At 37.7% G+C, this 20864-nt stretch overlaps 1 pseudogene across 1 annotated transcript; it reads left to right on the top strand.

Moving 5' to 3' along the window:
• The first annotated feature begins 9037 nt into the window (after positions 1-9037).
• LOC100590800 lies at positions 9038-9637 on the top strand (annotated as a pseudogene). The gene has a single exon (XR_120998.4). The product of XR_120998.4 is annotated as a 40S ribosomal protein S8 pseudogene (transcript).
• The last annotated feature ends 11227 nt before the right edge of the window (positions 9638-20864 follow it).

A 20864-nucleotide genomic window follows, 5' to 3' on the forward strand; every position in this document is an offset into this window, starting at 1 on the left:
ACCTGATGTAGGAAAAGGGCATTGACTAGGAAAAGGGGAGCCATTCCTAAAAGGGAGGGAAGCTGGTTAGAGGAAACAATGTTATACCACAGGAGAGCCGGACTATGGATAAGACACCAGTGTCCTAAATGTTCTTTAATTTCCTCTTTGCATATCATCTGAATTTCTTCCCAACTTTCCAGTTCAATAAATTGAAGATAGTTATGGTTCTTGACACTGCTAAACTGAGAGCATCAAGTGTAGGTGGAGAAGAGGGAGGGAAATTGATTTCTTTGACAAAGTTATTTCTCTGGGAAAAAAAAAATCTGCAAAAATATTCCACCTTGCTTTTAGGCATAATTTTATCATATTTAATTAGTACTGAAGCCAAGAGTTAGGCTTAGACCTTGACTGGAAGCAAACACTGTGGTTGGGTACTAAAGCTGGCTTGTACTTGCTTGCAAGAGTTGATCGTTAAATTTTGGCAAAAAAATTGGTAAGCCAGCTGCTAAACCCAAATATTGTTAAAAATTAAACCATATAAACTTAAAATTAAATTATATTTTAGAAGGTAATAATACTTAGAATTCATCACTTCCTAATTGTTGGATTATATTTTACTATCACATATGCTGTTGAGGTTATTTACATTTATTATACTTATACGGTGGAAATACTAAATAATAACATACTATCATGCAACTCCTGCCATTGTTTACTTAAAGTCAACCAAAGTGGGAATGTGTATACCATGGAAATCGGCAACTACTACAAATAGGATTTTTTTCTTAGAAAGCTGATTGGTAAATACTTAACCATCACACCACGGAACACCACTTTCAAATACTAAAGAAATCAATTGGACTTGAAAATTTACAGGACTTCTGGGAGGCTAGAGTGGCCTGAAACAATCTAAAAGTAGTTTAAAATATTGTCTCTGGTCTCCACTAGTCAAATAAAAGTGTCCAAAAAAGATTATAACATTCTGAATTTTTTTTAAAAAAATTCATGATACTAAAATAAAGAAGAGGAAAAGAGAAAAAGCATTATTGTACAGAAAATTATTCAATTAATAAATGTAAAAATGAGGATGAAATTAGAAAATCACCATTTTGGAAACATCACCGTAATAAATGAGCCAGGTAAGGATCATTATTAACAAATGTTAATACTATTGGGTGAGGGGTTATTGGAGGACAGGATATTCATACAATCACCTCACTTAATACTTTTCAGCTCCAAAAAGAGAGAAATCTGGTGAAAATACCTTACCAAAAACATAAAACTTAACATCACCAATCTTTATATAATGCACATTATATAACAGATTATACACATCACCTTTAAAGTATTCTTGCCAAAAATGTTTGTCCTGAACCTAATCATGAGTAAATAATCAGACAAATCCAGGTGTAGACTATTCTATAAGACAATTGATTTTGACTCCTCACAATATCAATGTATGTCAGACATTTTAAAAAGTAGAGAGCTTTTTCTAAAATAAAGGAGACTAAGGAAATCCAATAACTAATATATGCATTATATTTGCTTGGGTCCTGCATTTTTTCAAGTGTAAAGAATATTTCTGGGACAGTGGGAAAAATTTGAATGTGTTATCTCTATTTGGTATAAGTGCATCAGTGTTAAAGTTTGAGAGAGTAATAATTTTGTTATGCAAGATATTAACTTGTTTCCACATACTGAAGAAACACCTGAAACTTAAAAAAAAAACTGTGAATACACACACACAGAATGCAAATGTGGCAAACTGTTAAGAATTGGCAAATCTAGGTGAAGAATATACAGTCTTCATTATATTCTACTTTCATCCTACTTTTCTGTAAAACTGAATTTTTTCAAAATAAAAATATGAGTCTGGGCGCAGTAGCTCACACCTGTAATCCCAGCAGTTTTGGAGGCCAAGGGGGTGGGTCCCTTGAGGTCAGGAGTTCGAGACCAGCCTGAGCAAAATGGTGAAACACTGTCTCCACTAAAAATACAAAATTAGCCGGATGTGGTGGCACACGCCTGTAATCCCAGCTACTTGGGAGGCTGAGGCAGGAGAATCTCTTGAACCCGGGAGGTGGAGGCTGCAGTGAGCCAAGATCACACCATTGCACTCCAGCCTGGGCAAGAAGAGCGAAACTCCATCTCAAAAAAAAAAAAATATATATATATATATACATATGTAAAATACAAAAGTCAGGAGAGATAGATGCAAAGAGAAAGAGAAGAAAGAAAGAAAGAAAGAAAGAAAGAAAGAAAGAAAGAAAGAAAGAAAGAAAGAGAAAGGAAAGAAAGAGAAAGAGAGAAAGGAAGGAAGGGAAAAAAGGAAAGAAGGGAGGGAGGGAGAAAACAACTAAGTATAAGAGAATCTTAACCCTCATTGCTCAATCAGGAACACAGATATTCTTGATATAAAAGCTTAAATATGATGTTCTCATAATCAGAAATGCCAACAAAACAAGACATCCAAAGATAAAAGAAAATTTATCTGTCTTTTAAAATTTTTTTGAGTTCAGCCTAATTTTTATGTATTCATACCATGCAACAATACATAGCTATCAGAAACATTTTCTCGAAAAGTAGTAAAGAGCATAGAAAAATAATAATGTGAATTCAATGAAGCATTAAATAAAACTCTTAGTGATCTTCCTTTTTTTTTATTATAACATTAACATAAAATAAAATGCACAAATTTTAGGTGTTCGGTTTTACATATCTTGGCAATTGTATACACTAGCATAACTACCATCCAACAAGAAATAGAACAATTTTGGGTGTTCTTTATATATTCTGCATACAAATTTTTTGCATGCATATAAGGTGAGAATATTTTTTCCCAGTTTAAGACTTGTCTAGTCATTTCTGAATGATGCCTTTTAAAAAGCAGAAAATTTTTTGTGAAATCCAATTTCACATTTTTTTCTCTTATTGTTAATGCTTTTTGTGTTCTGTCCTTGAAATCTTTGCCCACCCTAAGATCATAAAGATATTCTCTTTTTGTTCTTGAAGCTTTATGTTTCTGGTTTTAAATTGAGGTCTATGATCTGTCTCAAATGAGTTTTTTTGTATAGAATGAGATATGGGTCAAAGTTCATTTGTTTTCTTCCATATGGATATTCAGTTGCTCCAGCAGCATTGCTAAATCCTTTGGAAATTGACTTGGTACATTGACTGATTTTGGTTTGTTTGTCTGTTTGTTTGTTGGTTGGTTGGTTGGTTGGTTGGTTTGTTTGTTTGTAAACAGGGTCTCACTCTGTCACCCAGGCTGAAGTGCAGTAGCACCATCATGGCTCACTGCAGCCTCAACTTTTCCGGGCTCAGGTGATCCTCCCACCTCAGCCTCCTGAGTAGCTGGGTCCACAGGCATTAGTTTAAAATTAATTAAAAATTAGTCCACAGCTAATTTTTGCATTTTTGTAGAGACAGGGTTTTACCATGTTGCCTAGGCTGGTCTCAAACTCCTGAGCTCAAGCCATCCTCCCACCTTGGCCTCCCAAAGTGCTGGGATTACAGGCATGAGCCCTGCACCCAGCTGCTCTTGGTTTATTTTGTAAAAGTATAATATACAGACAAAAAAGGCTAAAAGTACAGTTGTCCCTTGGTATACACAGAGGACTGGTTCCAGGACCACTTGTGCATACCAAAATCTTATTCATACTCAAGTCCCTCAGTCGGACCTGCGGAACCCATGTATGTGAAAAGTCAGTCCCCTCCCACCGCCAATGTATGCAAGTTTCCTATCCCTCAAATATGAATTTTGTATTCTTTTTAAAGTGAAAGCAAGTTGATTAAGAAAGTAAAGGAATAAAAGAATGGCTACTTCATAGTCAGAAGAGCCAAATTTTGTATTTTTTATCCAAGTTTGGTTGAAAAAGATCTGCATAAAAGTGGACCCATGCAGTTCAAACCTATGTTGTTCAAGGGTCAACTGTAAAACCAAAAGCATTAATGATAGTTATTATTAAGTAATAGGATTATAAGTGGTTTTCTTGTCTTCTTTATACCTTTCTGTGTTTTCTTAATTTTTGACAATAAACCTGTATTACTTCGTAATCTAAAAATAGATAAAGCTCTTAAATTTTCATGTTCATTTTTCCTCTTTTCCTTTAGCTATAGCATAAAACCTGCAAAATAATAGCTTAAAATGCACATAAATAAATGTAACTTTAAAAACTTGTAAGTTTGACTCTAATCACAAATATCTTAAAGATAAGTAAGATATTTTATCTAAATGATAAAAGTACATCTGAATAAGTGGACATATTGTGAAAAGTATTCCAACAATTACTGTATTTTAGCTCTATTTTTATATCTTTCATTTACACTGAATAATTCTGGAAGTTCATAAAATTTGCCAAGTACAAAACTTTGAACATTGCTTTAGATATGAATATTTTGTCATTTCAATTTTGTAATAATTTACATGTATATTTAAATTCTTTCTGTGCTGGCAAAGTGTTTTTCAAAGGCCCAGAAATTCCTTTTTTTCTTGTATGGGGTTAAACATTGATCTCATAATCTTATACTCCAAACTTTAGAGACTCTTTCTTGTGAGTTCAAAAGTAAACATCAACCCCTACGTGTCTATCACAAATGGAGTCAAAATGAAAGCAGTTCTGCTGTAACACGGTATTATGCCTGAAGAGATAAATATATACTGGCAAAAGAGGAAGACAAGCTAAGAATCAACAGTAAAAATGTATAACTCATCAGTTTCGATTACAGAAATGTCACATACAACTTTCTTCTTTCTGTTTTGAATTGGTTTTGCATTCCCTGTTTCGCTTGAGGTTTAAATTTCAGCCTTAAATGATCAAACACCAGTTCTCCAGGCCTGCCTTTCTTGCTTTCTCAGCAATTTAAGCCAGCTTAGACAATTCAACTTAACCTAAATTAGTCAAACATTGGAAAACTCTCAACACACCTGGCGTGTTTCAGCTGTATGACAACCTGGGCCTCAAGCTTCATTGCATTGATTTGTGGCACAACAGTTAGCAGCATGCTTGGGAAGGGAGGCCTATATCACGGGAATGTCGGGAATCGGAGCAGAGAGAGGAATCTAACAGCAGTTCTTCTGATGGACTACGTAATCAAAATATTTACTTTCACTGTACAGCTATTGTGGCACTGAAATGACACATATGTATGGTGAACCTGGGTAGACTATTAGAAAGCTGCTGTATAGAAAGCAGCATTGTCTAAAAAATATATTGAACAGAACAAATCTAACATGGAAAAAATAGTTAATATGAATAAATACTGAGGAGGGAAAAAAGGAGTCCTGGAAAAGTGATCGCAGAACTGCAAAAATGACTATTTAGGACTGAAAGAGTTCATGTGGAAACTTTTCTGCAGCTGTGACCATTTGTCTGTATTAACAACAGACCTGTTTTGTTTTGTTTGGGGTTTTGACAAATTACAGTATCCTGTATTGTTCTCTCATCTTGTGGAAAGAAAGGGAAACGTAACTCTATAGAGTTTTATCTTGTATTTTTTATTTTCCCAAAACTCTCCTGAACTCACCGATAGGTGTAGACTAGATGAAAAAGCCTTTGAACTCCAATTGTAAAGTCAGAGGGAAAGGTTTGGTCTTGACGATTCTAAGTCAGTCACTAATGGAAATGAAAGCTGTGCACTCTGGAAACCCTGGCTCCGGTGCTGGGGGATCATGTGCAAACCATGGAATAAGTGGTCAGGCCAGAACTCTGGAACAGCCTTCCTGTCCCTTGGCTGAGTCTCCCTTCCCCACAATTTCCACAGCTGCTTATCCCAACCCCACTTCTCTGCCTGTTTTCCTCCAACACAAATCAACACTTTAATCAGAAGTATTGAAGTTCCTAACTGGTGAAGAAGGCAAAGATACTGTACCAAGAAGTGAAACGGATAGGTTCCTCCCTGCTAGAACCAATGTAAAGTTATAAAACAACAAATTAAGAAAGGATTATATTTTTCAAAGACCAACAGATGAGATCGTTGTGTTTTTTAAGCTTAAGGAGGATGATTTGGTATGATTTCGGCAAAAAAGGAGAATATTCTCAGTGCTTGACCCTTGGCCTCCCAACACACACACAAACACCATTTTTTGGTTTTTTGTTTTTAAAGAAAAAGAGTTTATGATTGGGGGAATCATTGATTTGAAGAGAACTGGAGTAACAGAGTCCTTGTCTATCACTTTCTACTCATTTTTTCTTGTTGTTGTTTGTTTGTTTGTTTGTTTTTTGAGACAGAGTTTTGCTCTTGTTGCCCTGGCTAGAGTGCAATGGCGGTGATCTCGGCTCACTGCAACCTCTGTCCCCTGGGTCCAAGCAATTCTCTTGTCTCAGCCTACTGAGTAGCTGGAACTACAGTGCATGCCACCATGCCCGGCTAATTTTTGTATTTTTAGTAGAAACAGGGTTTCACCATGTTGGCCAGGCTGGTCACAAATTCCTGACTTCAGGTGATCCACCTGCCTCGGCCTCCCAAAGTGCTGGGATTACACGCATGAGCCACCGCACCCAGCCACCTTCTAGTCATTGTTATTACATGGATATACAGGGAGAAAGAGTTTCTGCCCCTTATTTCTACTGATGGACAACCCCTTTAGTCTTTTTTTTAACAATCTCTGTAATGGGTTGTATGGTGAATCCCAACAAGGTATGTCCATGTCCTGACCACCAGAGCCTGGGAACATGGCCTTATTTGGAGAAGAGGTCTTTGCAAATGACATCAAGTTAAGGAACTTATATGGGGTAATACTGAACCATCCAGGTGGGCCCTAAGTGCAATGACAAGTGTCCTTATGAGAGACAGAAGAGAAGGCCATGGAAATATGGAAGCAGAGATAAGAGGGAGGAAGTCACAGGCCAAGAACAACTGGAACCACCAGAGTCTGGAAGAAGAAAAGAAAAAAATATCTCCTACAGCCTCCAGAGAGAGTAACGTGCCCTATCAGCAACTTGATTTCAGACTTCTGGTCTCCAGGACTATGAAAGAATCAATTTCTGTTGTTTTAAAGTACTAAATTTGTGATAATTTGTTACAGCAGCCTCAGGAAACTAATACAGTAAACTAAGGTTTTTGTTTGTTTGTTTTCTTTTTTTTTCAGTTTCTAATTTCACAATTTCTATTATTCATTCGTTTGTTCAGTAAACAAACAGGCAATGAATGTGTCAGGCATTGGACAATGCACGAGAGATACAAAGTTGAAAAATAAATCTATTCTCAAGAGCTTTATAAACTGATAGGGAGAATCAGACATGTAAGTACAATAAAGTATTACAACGTCATTATTATGTATATGCATGAGAAGGAAGTGACCACTGCTTCCTGGGATGGTCACGAAAGGGTTCAAAGAAGAGAGACACAGAAAAGCTGAAGAAGTGTTTACTGGCCAAGAGGGTTAAGAATGGGAGGGAGGGAATTCTTGGAAGAGAAAGTATCATAAACAGAGGTATGGAGGTATACAATCACATAACCTCTGCAGATATTGGATGCTTTTAAGTATATCTGGTAAGATTCTACAGTAGGCCTGGTGAAAGGAAATGCTAAAGGGTAGATAAGGAAGGGCCAGATTATTGACAGCCACATTAGTCAAGCTGAAGAGTTTGGAATGTGTCCTATGGCAAATGGGAAACCCTTAAAACTTAAGGTTTTTAAGCAGGGTGACAACATGTCACACTTGTGTTTCAGAAAGTTTGCTGTGGTAGAGGTGCCTTGGGGACTCAAGATCAAGGCAGGGAGATTCATTAGAAGAGTACTGATGTGGTCAAAGGAGCAGAAGTAAGGCTAAACTAAGGCACAATCATGAGGCGGAGCAGAGGAATGGCAAGAAAGAGAAACTGACAAAGGAGTCTGAGATAGAATAGAGTTTGAGTTAGAAAGTGAGAAGCAAACAGAGCAAATTCTATTACAGTAACCAAGAGAGAAGAGGGGATCAAGAAGGAAGTAACAACAGTCAGAAGCCAAGTAATGTGAAGAGGACTCCATTGGATTTGCCAGTGAAGAGGCCATTGATGACTTTGGCAGAGAAGTTTGAGGGGAGATGTTACCTATTAGCCATTTAAATTGCTGGCAAGTCAATTAGCATCAGCAAAACAAAGATTGGTCAATAGATCAGTAGTCATCAAAATGTATTCCCCACACTTTCCCAGCATCATCTTGGAACTTAGAAATGCAAATTCTCAGGTCCCACTCCCCCTAAATCAGATACACGGGGTTAGGGGTCCACAATCTAGGTTCTAACAACGATTTTGATGCTGAAGTCTGAGAACTGTCTATATACACTAGACAGGACTTTACTGCTGAAAATATAATTCATGGACTGGCAGCATCAATATCACCTGGGAGATTGTTACAAGTACAGAATGTTGGAACCCACACCTGACCCATTGAATCAGAATCTGCGTTGTAATAAGATCCCACGTGATTCAGTTACACAGTGAAGTTAGAGAAGCACTGTTGAAGGGTTAATCTCAATAGGTTTCTTGCCCAATGTCTTGAGATTACCTTTTACATAAATCTGCTAAGTTGCTAATTCAAGGAAGGGGGGAGAATTCAATATAACATAACAAATTTCCTCCTCTCAAGTGGGATAATAAGGAATAACAAATGGGCTATATATAGCTTACATGAGACCAGGAACATTGCACATGCAGTCAAAGTAATGTAGGTGCTTTGTAGTTTTTGGCATTTCAATTCTAGGTTACAGAAATACATATTTTTCTTCAAAAAGATAGAAAATGTACTGGGGTTCATTATATTATTCTGGTGGAAAATAATATCAGGCCATTAGGACTTTATTCAAAAAAGTATCTTGGTATTCTTGACAGAGACAGTATATGGAAACAGATAGATCTTTACACAACCTAGTGGGGAATTGCTTATGTTAGGAAACCAGAAACATTAAGATCTGTGCAATTTACTGTATGTAAAATAGAGCTCCATAAAAAACTGAGAACAATTATATTTACTTTGTGTAAATATAGTTTAGCTCAAAGATTCTCAAAATGTCCTCAGACCAGCAGCATTGGCACCACTGATGAGCTTGTTAGAAATGCAAATGATTGCTCTTTCCAGCCAGCGCCGAGCGATGGGCATCTCTTGGGACAACTGGCACAAGCGCCGCAAAACCGGGGGCAAGAGAAAGCCCTACCACAAGAAGCGGAAGTATGAGTTGGGGCGCCCAGCTGCCAACACCAAGATTGGCCCCGGCAGCATCCACACAGTCCGTGTGCGGGGAGGTAACAAGAAATACCGTGCCCTGAGGCTGGACGTGGAGAATTTCTCCTGGGGCTCAGAATGTTGTACTCGTAAAACAAGGATCATCGATGTTGTCTACAATTCATCTAATAACGAGCTGGCTCGTACCAAGACCCTGGTGAAGAATTGCATCGTGCTCATCCACAGCACACCTTACCGACAGTGGTACAAGTCCCACTGTGCGCTGCCCCTGGGCTGCAAGAAGGGAGCCAAGCTGCCTCCTGAGGAAGAAGAGATTTTAAACAAAAAACGATCTAAAAAATTTCAGAAGAAATACGATGAAAGGAAAGAGAATGCCAAAATCAGCAGTCTCCTGGAGGAGCAGTTCCAGCAGGGCAAGCTTCTTGCGTGCATCGCTTCGGGGCCGGGACAGTGTGGCCGAGCAGATGGCTATGTGCTAGAGGACAAATAGTTGGAGTTCTATCTTAGGAAAATCAAGGCCCGGAAAGGCAAATAAACCTCGTTCGGTCTTCACCCACGTAATAAAGGTGTTTATTGTTTTGTTCCCACAAAAAAAAAAAAAAAAAGAAAGAAATGCGAATGACTGGACTCTGCTGTGACCAACTAGATCAGTATCCGTGGGGCCGGGATGCAGGAAATCGTTTAGCAATCCAGGTGACTCTCGTGCCCGGTAAAATTTGGTTTAGGCCTCAGAGACGCTTCATATAAAACACCTCTGCCTGCATTGTCTCCTCTTTGTCTTAACTGCCTCTGAAACTCTCTTCTTGGCTTAAATATTTTCATTTATCTTTAAAATCCTTTTGTGGGTCCTTTCCTCCTTCCCCTTTTTTCTTCCTCTATCTACCTATGTCTTTCCGTTCTACTTTTTCACTTCCTGTTTTGTTCCTAGCTCACTTTAGCTTTGAACCGCCCCATTCTCAAAGATGCATACAAATCTAGCACTTTTACGCAAAACTTTGCCAGCCTAAGCAAGTCTATCAGATACCCATGCTCAGCATTATGAAAGAAACGAAACAGTGCATCAGCCACTTAGTTCTTGAAACAACGCAACTTAAAGAAATGACAGTATAGAGCAAGTCACTGTACAGTTCTTTGGTATTAACGTGACTTTAGCAAGGACACTCATGACTGTCATGTGCTAACTGTCCACAAAATGTCTGCTGGCATAGAAAAGTACATGATTTTCAATCTACAGGCAGTCCACCAGAACATTTGGGCCCTGTATTAGGATTAAGTGCTCAGGACTTCACCATAGGAGGTGGCTAATAGGCACAGTAGGAACAAATATTAATAATAATATTAATAAAACTGTTACTTTGTTTAACTGAAATAATTTGTCTTTATTATACAGTCTACCACTAATAATGATCATTGCTTATAATTATTTATTACTAAATTTGGTCCAAAGCCTTTTCTATGAGCCTTACAGTTAACAGGTTGGTGCAAAAGTAACTGCACTTTTGCCACTAAAAGTAATGACAAAAACCGCAATTACTTTTGCACCAACTTAATATTACTGTACGTATGTATTTATTTATTTCGAGACAGAATCTTGCTCTGCTGCCCAGGCTGGAGTGCAGTGGTGTGATCTCAGCTCACTGCAATCTCTGCCTCCTGGGCTCAAGCAATCCTTCCACCTCAGCCCCCCGGTAGCTTGGACTACAGGCGCCCGCCACCACGCCCAGCTCACTTTTGTATTTTTAGTAGAGATGGGTTTTCGCCATGTTGCCCAGACTGGTCTTGAACTCCTGACCACAAGCAACCCACCGTCTCGGCCTCCCAGAGTGCTGGGATTACAGCATGAGCCATGGCACCTGGCCTATTAATGTATTCAAACCTCCCCATAACCCTATGAGTTCAATACTATTATTATCATCTCCATTTTACAGATGAGGAAATAGAGGAATGGTAAAGTTAAGTAACTTGTCTAGAGTTATTTTGCTGGGAAGTAGTAGACATGGGATTTGCATATAGGCAATCGAGCTTTGGGGTCCTAGTTGTAACTACTGCATTACACTGCTTCTCAAGTGAGAATGGGTTGAATTATACAAGGCATATTTGAATTTCACGTTCCTTCATCTTTTGCATTAAGAGACCAGGTTTATTACATATTTTCACATTCTCACGCTTTTGTGGAAACAGCATGGTACTGTGGGGCAAATGCCTGCCTGGGAGCCAGAGGTCCTCAAATTTTATCCTAGTGTTATAAGCAACTAGCTAGATGCATATGGGGAAGCTCATGGGTTTACTGTTAATAGGTCACAATTTCTTCTCTTAAAAAAGTAGAGTGTTAGACTCCATGAGATCATATTAATGGTTCTTTCCAGATCCAACATTCTGTGAATTCGAAGAATGAAACATAGTCCTAGGAAATAATTAGACTTGGGAACATAACGGTACACAGAAGCATAATTAATCAATTTTCTACTTATTCCTTTAGCTATAATATAAACAAATAATTCAACATGGCATAATTCTTGGTTATTAAGGCAGAACAGAAGTGTTTGCTACTATGTGAGCAATAGCAGAGAAATAAAAACAAAAACTAAAGTACGTTTGCTCAACACAATAAAGGCCAGAGGTGAAGGATAGTGTTAATTTCCTACTGTTGCTTTAACAAATTATCACAAATTTAGTGGCTTAAAAAAAACCCACAAATTTATCTTATAGTTCTGGAGATCAGAAATCTAAACTGTGTCTCACAAGGCCATAATCAAGCATCAGCAGGCCTGTGTTCCTTCTGGAGGCCTAGGGCAGAGTCCATTTTCCTTGCCTTCTCCAGCTTCTGCAGGTGGCCTACATTCCTTGGCTCATGGCTCCCTTCCTTTACTCTCAAAGCTGGCAATGACAGGTTAAGTCCATCTCATATGACATCATTCTGACCTCTTCTATTAGGTTGGTGCAAAAGTAATCGCGGCTTTGCCTTGTGATTAAATTAGGCCTACCCACATAATCCAGGATAGTCTTTCCTTCTCAATATCCTTAGTTTAACCACATCTGCAAAGTCCTTTGGCCATGTGAGATAACACCATAACAGGTTTCAGGGATTAAGACATGGACTTCTTTGTGGGGGGCCATTATTTTGCCTACCATGGGAATATTTTAGGGATTTCCAGGAAACTTTCTGTATCATATATTTAAAAAACAAAACAGTATTCATAACAGAAAGGAAAATGATTCAATTCTGAAACGTTGTAAGATCTCTTTCAATTTAAACAGTGAAGTTCACACTTAAATGGAATCTACACATTTATTGAAGATTTTCTAGAGTTGATACTTTCTTATTATTTATTTACTTTTTTGAGACAGGGGTCTCTGTCACCCTGGCTGGTGTGCAGTGGCGTGATCTCGGCTCACTGCAACCTCCGCCTCCTAGGTTCAAGTGATTCTCCTGCCTCAGCCACCCCAGTAGCTGGGATTACAGGCGTGTGCCATCACACCTGGCTAATCGTTTGTATTTTTAATAGAGATGGGGATTCATTATGTTGTCCAGGCTGGTCTCAGAATTACTGGCCTCAAGTGATCTGCCCACCTCAGCCTCCCAAAGTGTACTAATACAGGTGTGAGCCACCAGTTGGGCCTCAGTTTTATTTTATTTTATTTTTATTTTATTTTATTTTATTTTAGAGATGGAGTTTCACTCTTGTTGCCCAGGATGGAGTGCAATGGCACAATCTCGGCTCACCACAACCTCTGCCTCCCAGGTTCAAGTGGTTCTCCTTCCTCAGCCTCCTGAGCAGCTGGGATTATAGGCATGCGCCATCACGCCTGGCTAATTTTGTATTTTTAGTAGAGACGGGGTTTCTCCATGTCGGCCAGGCTGGTCTCGAACTCCCGACCTCAGGTGATCTGCCCAGCTCGGCCTCCCAAAGTGCTGGGATTACAGGCGTGAGCCACCATGTCTAGCCGGTATTATTTTAAATGCAAAAGAATGTTACAGCCCAAAAAGACCATGAAGACAATCTAGTAAAGTCAAGCCTCCTTATTTTATATATGAGGAAACTAAGACTCAGAGAGGCTCAAGAGGGACAGAAGCTAGCCTGAGACCTCATGGCTTGATTCCCAGGTCTAGATTTCTTCCATTACTAAACCTTTAGCTGCCTCTCATTTTGTCACTCTACCAATCATTCTGAGGCCTCTGTGCAAAGTTTCTTAGCTTAATGGTTAAGGAAGAGTCTTAGCCAAACATTCTTTGGCATACCCGGCAACTCAGACTGTGGGTCCACAGTTAATACTAATGATAAGAGCAGACCTCTACCTCTTTCCTCCTCTTAGGGGAAGTACATGGAAGAGAGAGATACTGCAGAAGGAAAAAAAAAAAAAAGTCTTGTCTCTTGACTGCCATGTGAGGATAAAGAGTAGGAGGAAAACTATGCTGTGGTAAGGAAAGTAGCTGAACCACAGATGAGGCGTTCATTGAAAAAACATTTTGTAAATTCCATTTCTTACCCTTAAGATGTGTCAAATGCAATGTGTTAGGTGTAGTGCTAATAAGGAGATTAATTTCTTATGGAGTGTTTATGAAGCAAAAATTCCATTAAAACAAAAATGTAAAAATAGCAACAAATTTAGTTGAATTATTAAAATATGTTTTAGTGATTCTAGGTCAAATCCTTGTTTTGCAAAGGAAAATCTTAACCTCTGCATGGCCCAGAACAAAGAGAGTACAGCACCAATCCTAGACACAGGAAGCAGAAACAGCCTGGTTAGACTTCCACCTCAAATTTTCCCCTTTCCTAAAAAATATTTCAGTGTCTCCTCGGAGAAGAGTAGTAAAGCCATCCTGAAAGACTACTGTTAGAAAACCCCTCCCATTAGGAAACTACATTAACAAAGTAAAGGTTAAAAAGTATATGATGATTTCAGTATATGCCAAGAAAACATTTATTGAAATATGAAATTCATTCCTGTTCTTTTTGGTTTTGTTTTTGAAACATTTCTTAGCAAAGCAGTAATAGAAGAAAATGTTCTTAAATAAACTTGTTGTAGAGGACCTTCTAGAATCTTAAAACAAAATCATAATGTTGAAACCCATGTTTTTATGTTTTTTGTTGTTTGTTTGTTTGTTTGTTTTTTGAGACGGAGTCTCACTCTGCTGCCCAGGCTGGTGTGCAGTGGCACAGTCTCGGCTGACTACAGCCTCTGCCTCCCGGGTTCAAGTGATTCTCCTGCCTCAGACTCCTGAGTAGCTGAGATTATAGGGGCCTGCCACCACGCCTGGCTAAAAATCTATGTTCTTAGAGATGTCAATCAGGTTTTTAGTGCCTCACTCATCGTATGAATGACTAGCCAAGGATCCACAGACATTTGGTTTAAACCTCAAATAAGATCAAAATAAACAAGTACATAGGGAAAAATGCAGGGAGCAGAATAAAAAAAAATTTTTAAAGATTACAAACAAAAATACAGCAAAGAAAAAGGGGAGGGAAGGAGAATGAGAGAGAAAGACAGAAAGAAAGAAAAAGAAAGGAAAGAATAAAAGAAAACATTCAGAGAACATAAAGAGCTTTGGGAATTTAAAAACGTAAAAGAAGGCCAGGCACGGTGGCTCACACCTGTAATCCCAGCACTTTGGGAGGCCAAGGCAGGCAGATCACGAGGTCAAGAGATCAAGACCATCCTGGCCAATATGGTCAAACCCCATCTCTACTAAAAATACAAAAACTAGCTGGGCATGGTGTGGCGGGCGCTCCTAGGGAGGCTGAGGCACAAGAATCACTTGAACCCAGGAGGCAGAGGTTGCAGTGAGCCGAGATCGCTACTGCACTCTAGCCTGGCAACAGAGCGAGACTCAGTCTCAAAAAAAAAAAAAGAAAAAAGAAATGTAATCATAGTACGCACTGAGACTCCATCTCAAACAAAAACAAAAACAAACCCAATCAAAATCCTAATAGGGACTTTTGTGGAGTTGACCAACTTATTCTAAAATTCACAAGGAATTATAAATGATCAAAAATCATCATGACACTCCTGATGAGTACAATGCTGGAAGACTTGAAGCTATTACGATTAAAATGGTATGATCTTGACACAGAAATAGACAAATGAAACACAATCTGGAGCCCAGAACAAACTCATGAGTATATGAAAAGTTAACTTGTACCAGAGTTGGCATAGTAGCTCAAAGATGAAAAAAGGGACTATTCAGCCAGGTGTGATGGCTCACGCCTATAATCCCAGCACTTTTGGAGGATGAGGCAGGAGGATCAGTTGAGCCCAAGAGTTTGAAACCAGACTGGGCAACATAGTAAGATCACACCTCTACCAAAACAAAAACAAAAACAAAAACACAAAAACCAAGGGGGAGTACTATTCCATAAATGATGCTGGGACAATTGTAAATACACATGAATGAAAATAAAATCAGATCTCTACTTCAAACCAGTCTCAAAAATCAGTGCCAAGTTGATTAAATAAATTTGAAAAACCTTAAAACCTGGAAGATAAAACTATAAAAAACTATATTTTAGAAGAAATATAGAAATATATCTGTATTACCTTGTCTTAGGGAAGACAAAAATTGTGTAAACTATAAAGAAAAAGACTGATATATTTGTGTAGATTTAATCTTGGAATTACTATCCACAAAAGGTACATAGAGATGATACAAATAGATTAATAGAACAGGATAGAAAGCCCAGAAGAGACCAACACATTTACAGTCACCTGATTTATGATAAAGGTATCACTACAGTTCAGTGGGAAAGGTAATCTTTTCAACAAATTGTGCTTGGTTGATTGAATATTAATATAGAAAAACATGAACTTGGACATCTTCACACTACATACAAAAAAATTCAAAATGGCTTATAGACTTAAATATGAAAGCTGAAATAGTCAAACATATAATCTTGCAGTAGGCAAAAATTTCTTAAACACAAAACCTTTGTGTAATGTTAAACACTACCATAGGAAATTTATAAATTGGACTTGATTAAAATTAGGAACTTCTGTTTATTAAAAGACAACACGAAGAGAATAAAAGGGAAAGTCACAAACCTGAAGAAGACAGTTTCATTATATGCATCCAACAATGGATATCAATCCATAATATGTAAAGAAATACAAATCAATATCAGAAAAACCAAGCAAAAGATAATAGGACTTTATAAAAAAGATTTATGTTCTCAAAGACCTAAAGAGAGAAATACCATTCAACCCAGCAATCCCATTACTGCGTATATACCCAAAAGAATATAAATCATTCTATTACAAAGATACATGCATGTATATGTTCATTGCAGCACTATTGCTAATAGTAAAGACATGGAATCAAAGTAAATGCCCATCAATGATAGACTGGATAAAGAAAATGGAATACTATGCAGACATAAAAAAGAATGAGATAATGTTCATTGCAAAGCCATGGATGGAGCTGGAGGCCATTATCCTTAGTAAACTAACCCAAGAACAGAAAACTAAATACCACATGTTCTGACTTATAAGTGGGAGCTAAATCATGAGAACAAGTGGACACATGGAGGTTTTTGGAGGGTGGAGGGTGGGAGGGTGTAGCAGATCAGGAAAAATAACAAATGAGTACTGAGCTTAATACCTGGGTGATGAAATAATCTGTACAACAAATCCCCATGACACAAGTTTACCTATATAACAAACCTGCACTTGCAACCCTGAACTTAAAATAAAAATTTTTAAAAATAGAAAAAAAAATTATGAATGACCTATGAAAACTTGTTTGACATTATTAGTCATGAGAAAAATGTAAATCAAAGGGAGAATGACAGTATTAGGTTAAAACACATAAAATCACCTACAAAGGCTGGGCACGGTGGCTCATACCTCTAATCCCAGCACTTTGGGGGGCCGAGGCAGGCAGATCACCTGAGGTCAGGAATTCAAGACCTGCCTGGCCAACATGGTGAAAACACGTCTCTACTAAAACTACTAAAATTAGCCGGGCATGGTGGCATGCGCCTGTAGTCCCAGCTACTCAGGAGGCTGAGGCAGGAGAATCTCTTGAACTCAGGAGGCAGAAGTTGCAGTAAGCCCAGATCGCACCACTGCACTCTAGCCTGGGTGACAGAGCGAGATTCTGTCTCTGAAAACTAACTAACTAAATGAAAATAAAATCACCTACAAAAAGATTATTTTAGATGTGCCAACCTAATACAATGTGGCTAAAATTCAAGGACTAACCACACCACATACTGATGAGGACATAAAGAAACTGGACTGTCATATACGTGGATGTGAGTATATATTGGCACAACCCCTTTGGCAAACTTTCTGGCTATACCTACTAACCCAAACATACATACATGCTATGCCCAGAAATTCTGCTCCTGGATACCTGCTGAAGGAAATTGAGGGCTGCTGTACAATAAAGGATGAGTACAGAGATGCATAAGAGTCTAACCTATGAAACAACCTACACACACATCAATTGTAGAATGGGAAATCATAAAATGTTAACACATTGGAATACTACATGGCAATGAAAAGAACGCAATCGTTTTATGCACAACATCCCTCACATAAAATACTGGGTGAAAGAAACCAAATATGACATAGTACCTACTTTATGATTCTATTCATTAAGAGTTCAAAAAAGGCAAAATTAATCCCGAGTGGGAGTGAAGAAAATACTGGAGGTGTGGGAGATTCAGAGACATTACCCGGAACGGAGGCATGAGAGAGCCTACTGTGGTCTTGGAAGTGTTTTATACACTGATCTAGGGGATGGCTATGTGGATATACACATATATAATAATTCTGTACACAGGTTTATCCACTTTGCTGATTGTAGGTAAGACCTCCATAATAAAAACAAAATTAAAGGCAAATGATGTAAAAATATAAATGTGAGAAAATATATTTGCAAAACATAATTAACAAAAGATTAGTATCCAAACTATTTATTTATTTATTTATTTTTGAGATGGAGGCTCACTCTGTCACCCAGGCTGGAGTGCAGTGGTGGGATCTCAGCTCACTGCAACCTTCACCTCCAGGATTCAAGCAATTCTCCCAGTTCAGCCTCCCGAGTAGCTGGGGTTACAGCCATGTACCACTACACCCAGCTAATTTTTGTAATTTTAGTAGAGATGGAGTTTCACCATGTTGGTCAGGCCGGTCTCGAACTCCTAACCTCAGGTCATCCATCCATTTCAGCCGCCCAAAGTGCTAGGATCACAGGCATAAGTGACCGCACCCAGCCCCAAAATACACTTTAAAATCTCTATAAATTTTAAGAAGACTATAAACAACCCAATAGAAAAAAATGGGCAAGGACTTAAACAGAAAAGCAATCAAAAGAAAACAAGAATGGACCCCCCTCCAGAAAATACATAAAAAGATGTTCAATGTTGTTAGTAATCACAGAAATCCTAATTAAGATCAAAAGATACCATTTCACAACCACCAGGGAAGCAAAAATTTTAAAGTTTATCCTTATCCAGTGTTGGCATGAATGTGGAATAATCAGAACTTAAACCCTGTTGATAGCACTTTGTATGTATGTATAAACCGGTACAAGCACTTTGGGAAACAATTTGGTAATATTTAGTAAATAAAGAACGCATATTATACATGATCAGCAATTCTCTTTCTAGATATATAATGTAGAGAATCTCTTGCACGTGTCCACCAGTAGTCATGTGTTCATGGCAGCAATGTTTATGCTGCAAAATTTGGAAGTAACATTCAGTCACAAAAAAATAGATAAATTATTGTACACTTTCACAATGGAATGTCATACAGATAGGAAAATAAATAAGCTATGGGCAGCCACATGTATCAACATGGCTCAACGTCATGAAAAAAATATTGATCCAAAGAAGCAAGTCATATAATTATTATACATTGTGATTCCCATCTATATCAAGTTTGAAAAAACATACAAAACTCAACATTATATTGATTAGGGTAACGTTCTGTATTTTAAGCTGGATAGAATGCACAGAAGTATTTGTAATTGTTGTTTTTTCCTAATTTTTACATTAAACTTCCATATTATTTTTTATTAAGAAAAAATTGGCTGGGTGTGGTGGCTCCCGCTTGTGAGTCCCAGCTACTCAGGAGGCTGAGGCAGGAAGATTGCTTGAGCCTGGGAGTTGGAGGTTGTAGTGAGCTGAGCTCATGCCACTGCACTCCAGCCTGAGTGACAGAGCCAAATCCTGGCTCAAAATAATAATAGTAACAATAATAAAAGAAAAAAATAGATAGCATTTTGAGTTTGGAGCAGAAATAAGGAATTTCTTAAATCTCTTCTAGCTATATTAAATCAAAAGGGTTTGATGTTATCATTAAGAGTCTTTCCTCCTAGCTGTAATATTCTAGTTATCTGTGCATTCCCAAATCGGAAGCCTGAAAAGTATTATTACCTGGAACACTGACTATCAGGCACTCTTTTTCTTTTGTAATACAGTACCTTATAAAAAATCATTCTGTATTCTTGCCTTTCTTCAGAGGATGTGATTAAAATGTTCAAGGTCAATGAAACAATTTGCTCTACAAGTTTTACTAAATGGGAGACTGGAGGGCAGAAAGAAAGAGAAAGATAGATAAGGCTTCACTTTTCATACACCCTCTGATATATAAAAAGTTTGTTTAGATAATTACTATCTTTACAAAGTAAATACTTCAAAAATTACTCCATTCTGTTGGTATTGCGTAAGCCAAAGACAGATTTAAAGGGAGGGAGAAATGAAACTGACCAGCTGAAGCTTCACTGTCTTTTCAGATTGTGATTCTCTTTAGACATTACTCATTTGGAAGACAAACTCCAAGCAAATAAAATTTAATGTCACAAAAATGTACTTTTCTACTAGTAGCTATAGGGACATGACTAGAGCACTAATAGTGACAGATTCACTTCAGCTGAAAAATCCTTTTAGAGAACCTTTGGAATAATGAAGTATCTCTGGCTTGTGCATGATGTTAACCATTGAACTAAGAAAATACGCTACATATAATTATTCAAAATACTTACATGGACACTCTGACTGGTATATATGTTGTAACTTTTGGTTTAAGGTATTGTTTAATATAGCGATTGTGTAGAAACTTTATTTTAGTTACCTTTGTCATTTCATTAAATATTTTATCTGTAGATGTAATTAAGCACCCTAATAATTCTTAATAAGATAACAATATTATTACTTATTCCCCTGTTATCCTCTCAACTCCAGACTCTGTAAAATTTATAAAATAGATTGGATATTTAGATAAATTTCATTTATAGGTTCCACATGAAATTCATTTCTTATATCTTGAGTTCTGGTTAAACATTTACTTGCTATGCTGTGCTAGAGAATCGAGAGTCAAAAATCCTGTTTTTTTTTTTAAATAAAATAGTTCTTTATATTTTCTTATTTGTAATATTTCATAAGTCTCAAACTGAAATTCATGATCCTATCTGTTTTTCCCCTTGTTTTTTTATTTCTATAGCAATGAGGAGAAGAAGGTGGTGGTTTGTAAATATTTGTGAAAGCAAAGGCAGTTTATTGACAACCTGAGACTTCCTGGTTCATAGTACAGATGTGGCCTTGCCCCTGGACAGGGCTACACTGGAGGAAAGTGTATGCTCCGGAAAGGAGTTACCACTTAAGGATCTAATCAGATTTATTTTGATTCAGCACATTTTCTATTACTTTTGTCCCAATAATTTACTTGGTTTAAATTATTGTCATTTTTCTTTTTGGTCAATTGTTGTTCCC

The sequence above is a fragment of the Nomascus leucogenys genome, chromosome 3 (genome assembly GCF_006542625.1).
Source record: "Nomascus leucogenys isolate Asia chromosome 3, Asia_NLE_v1, whole genome shotgun sequence".
NCBI lineage: Eukaryota > Metazoa > Chordata > Mammalia > Primates > Hylobatidae > Nomascus > Nomascus leucogenys.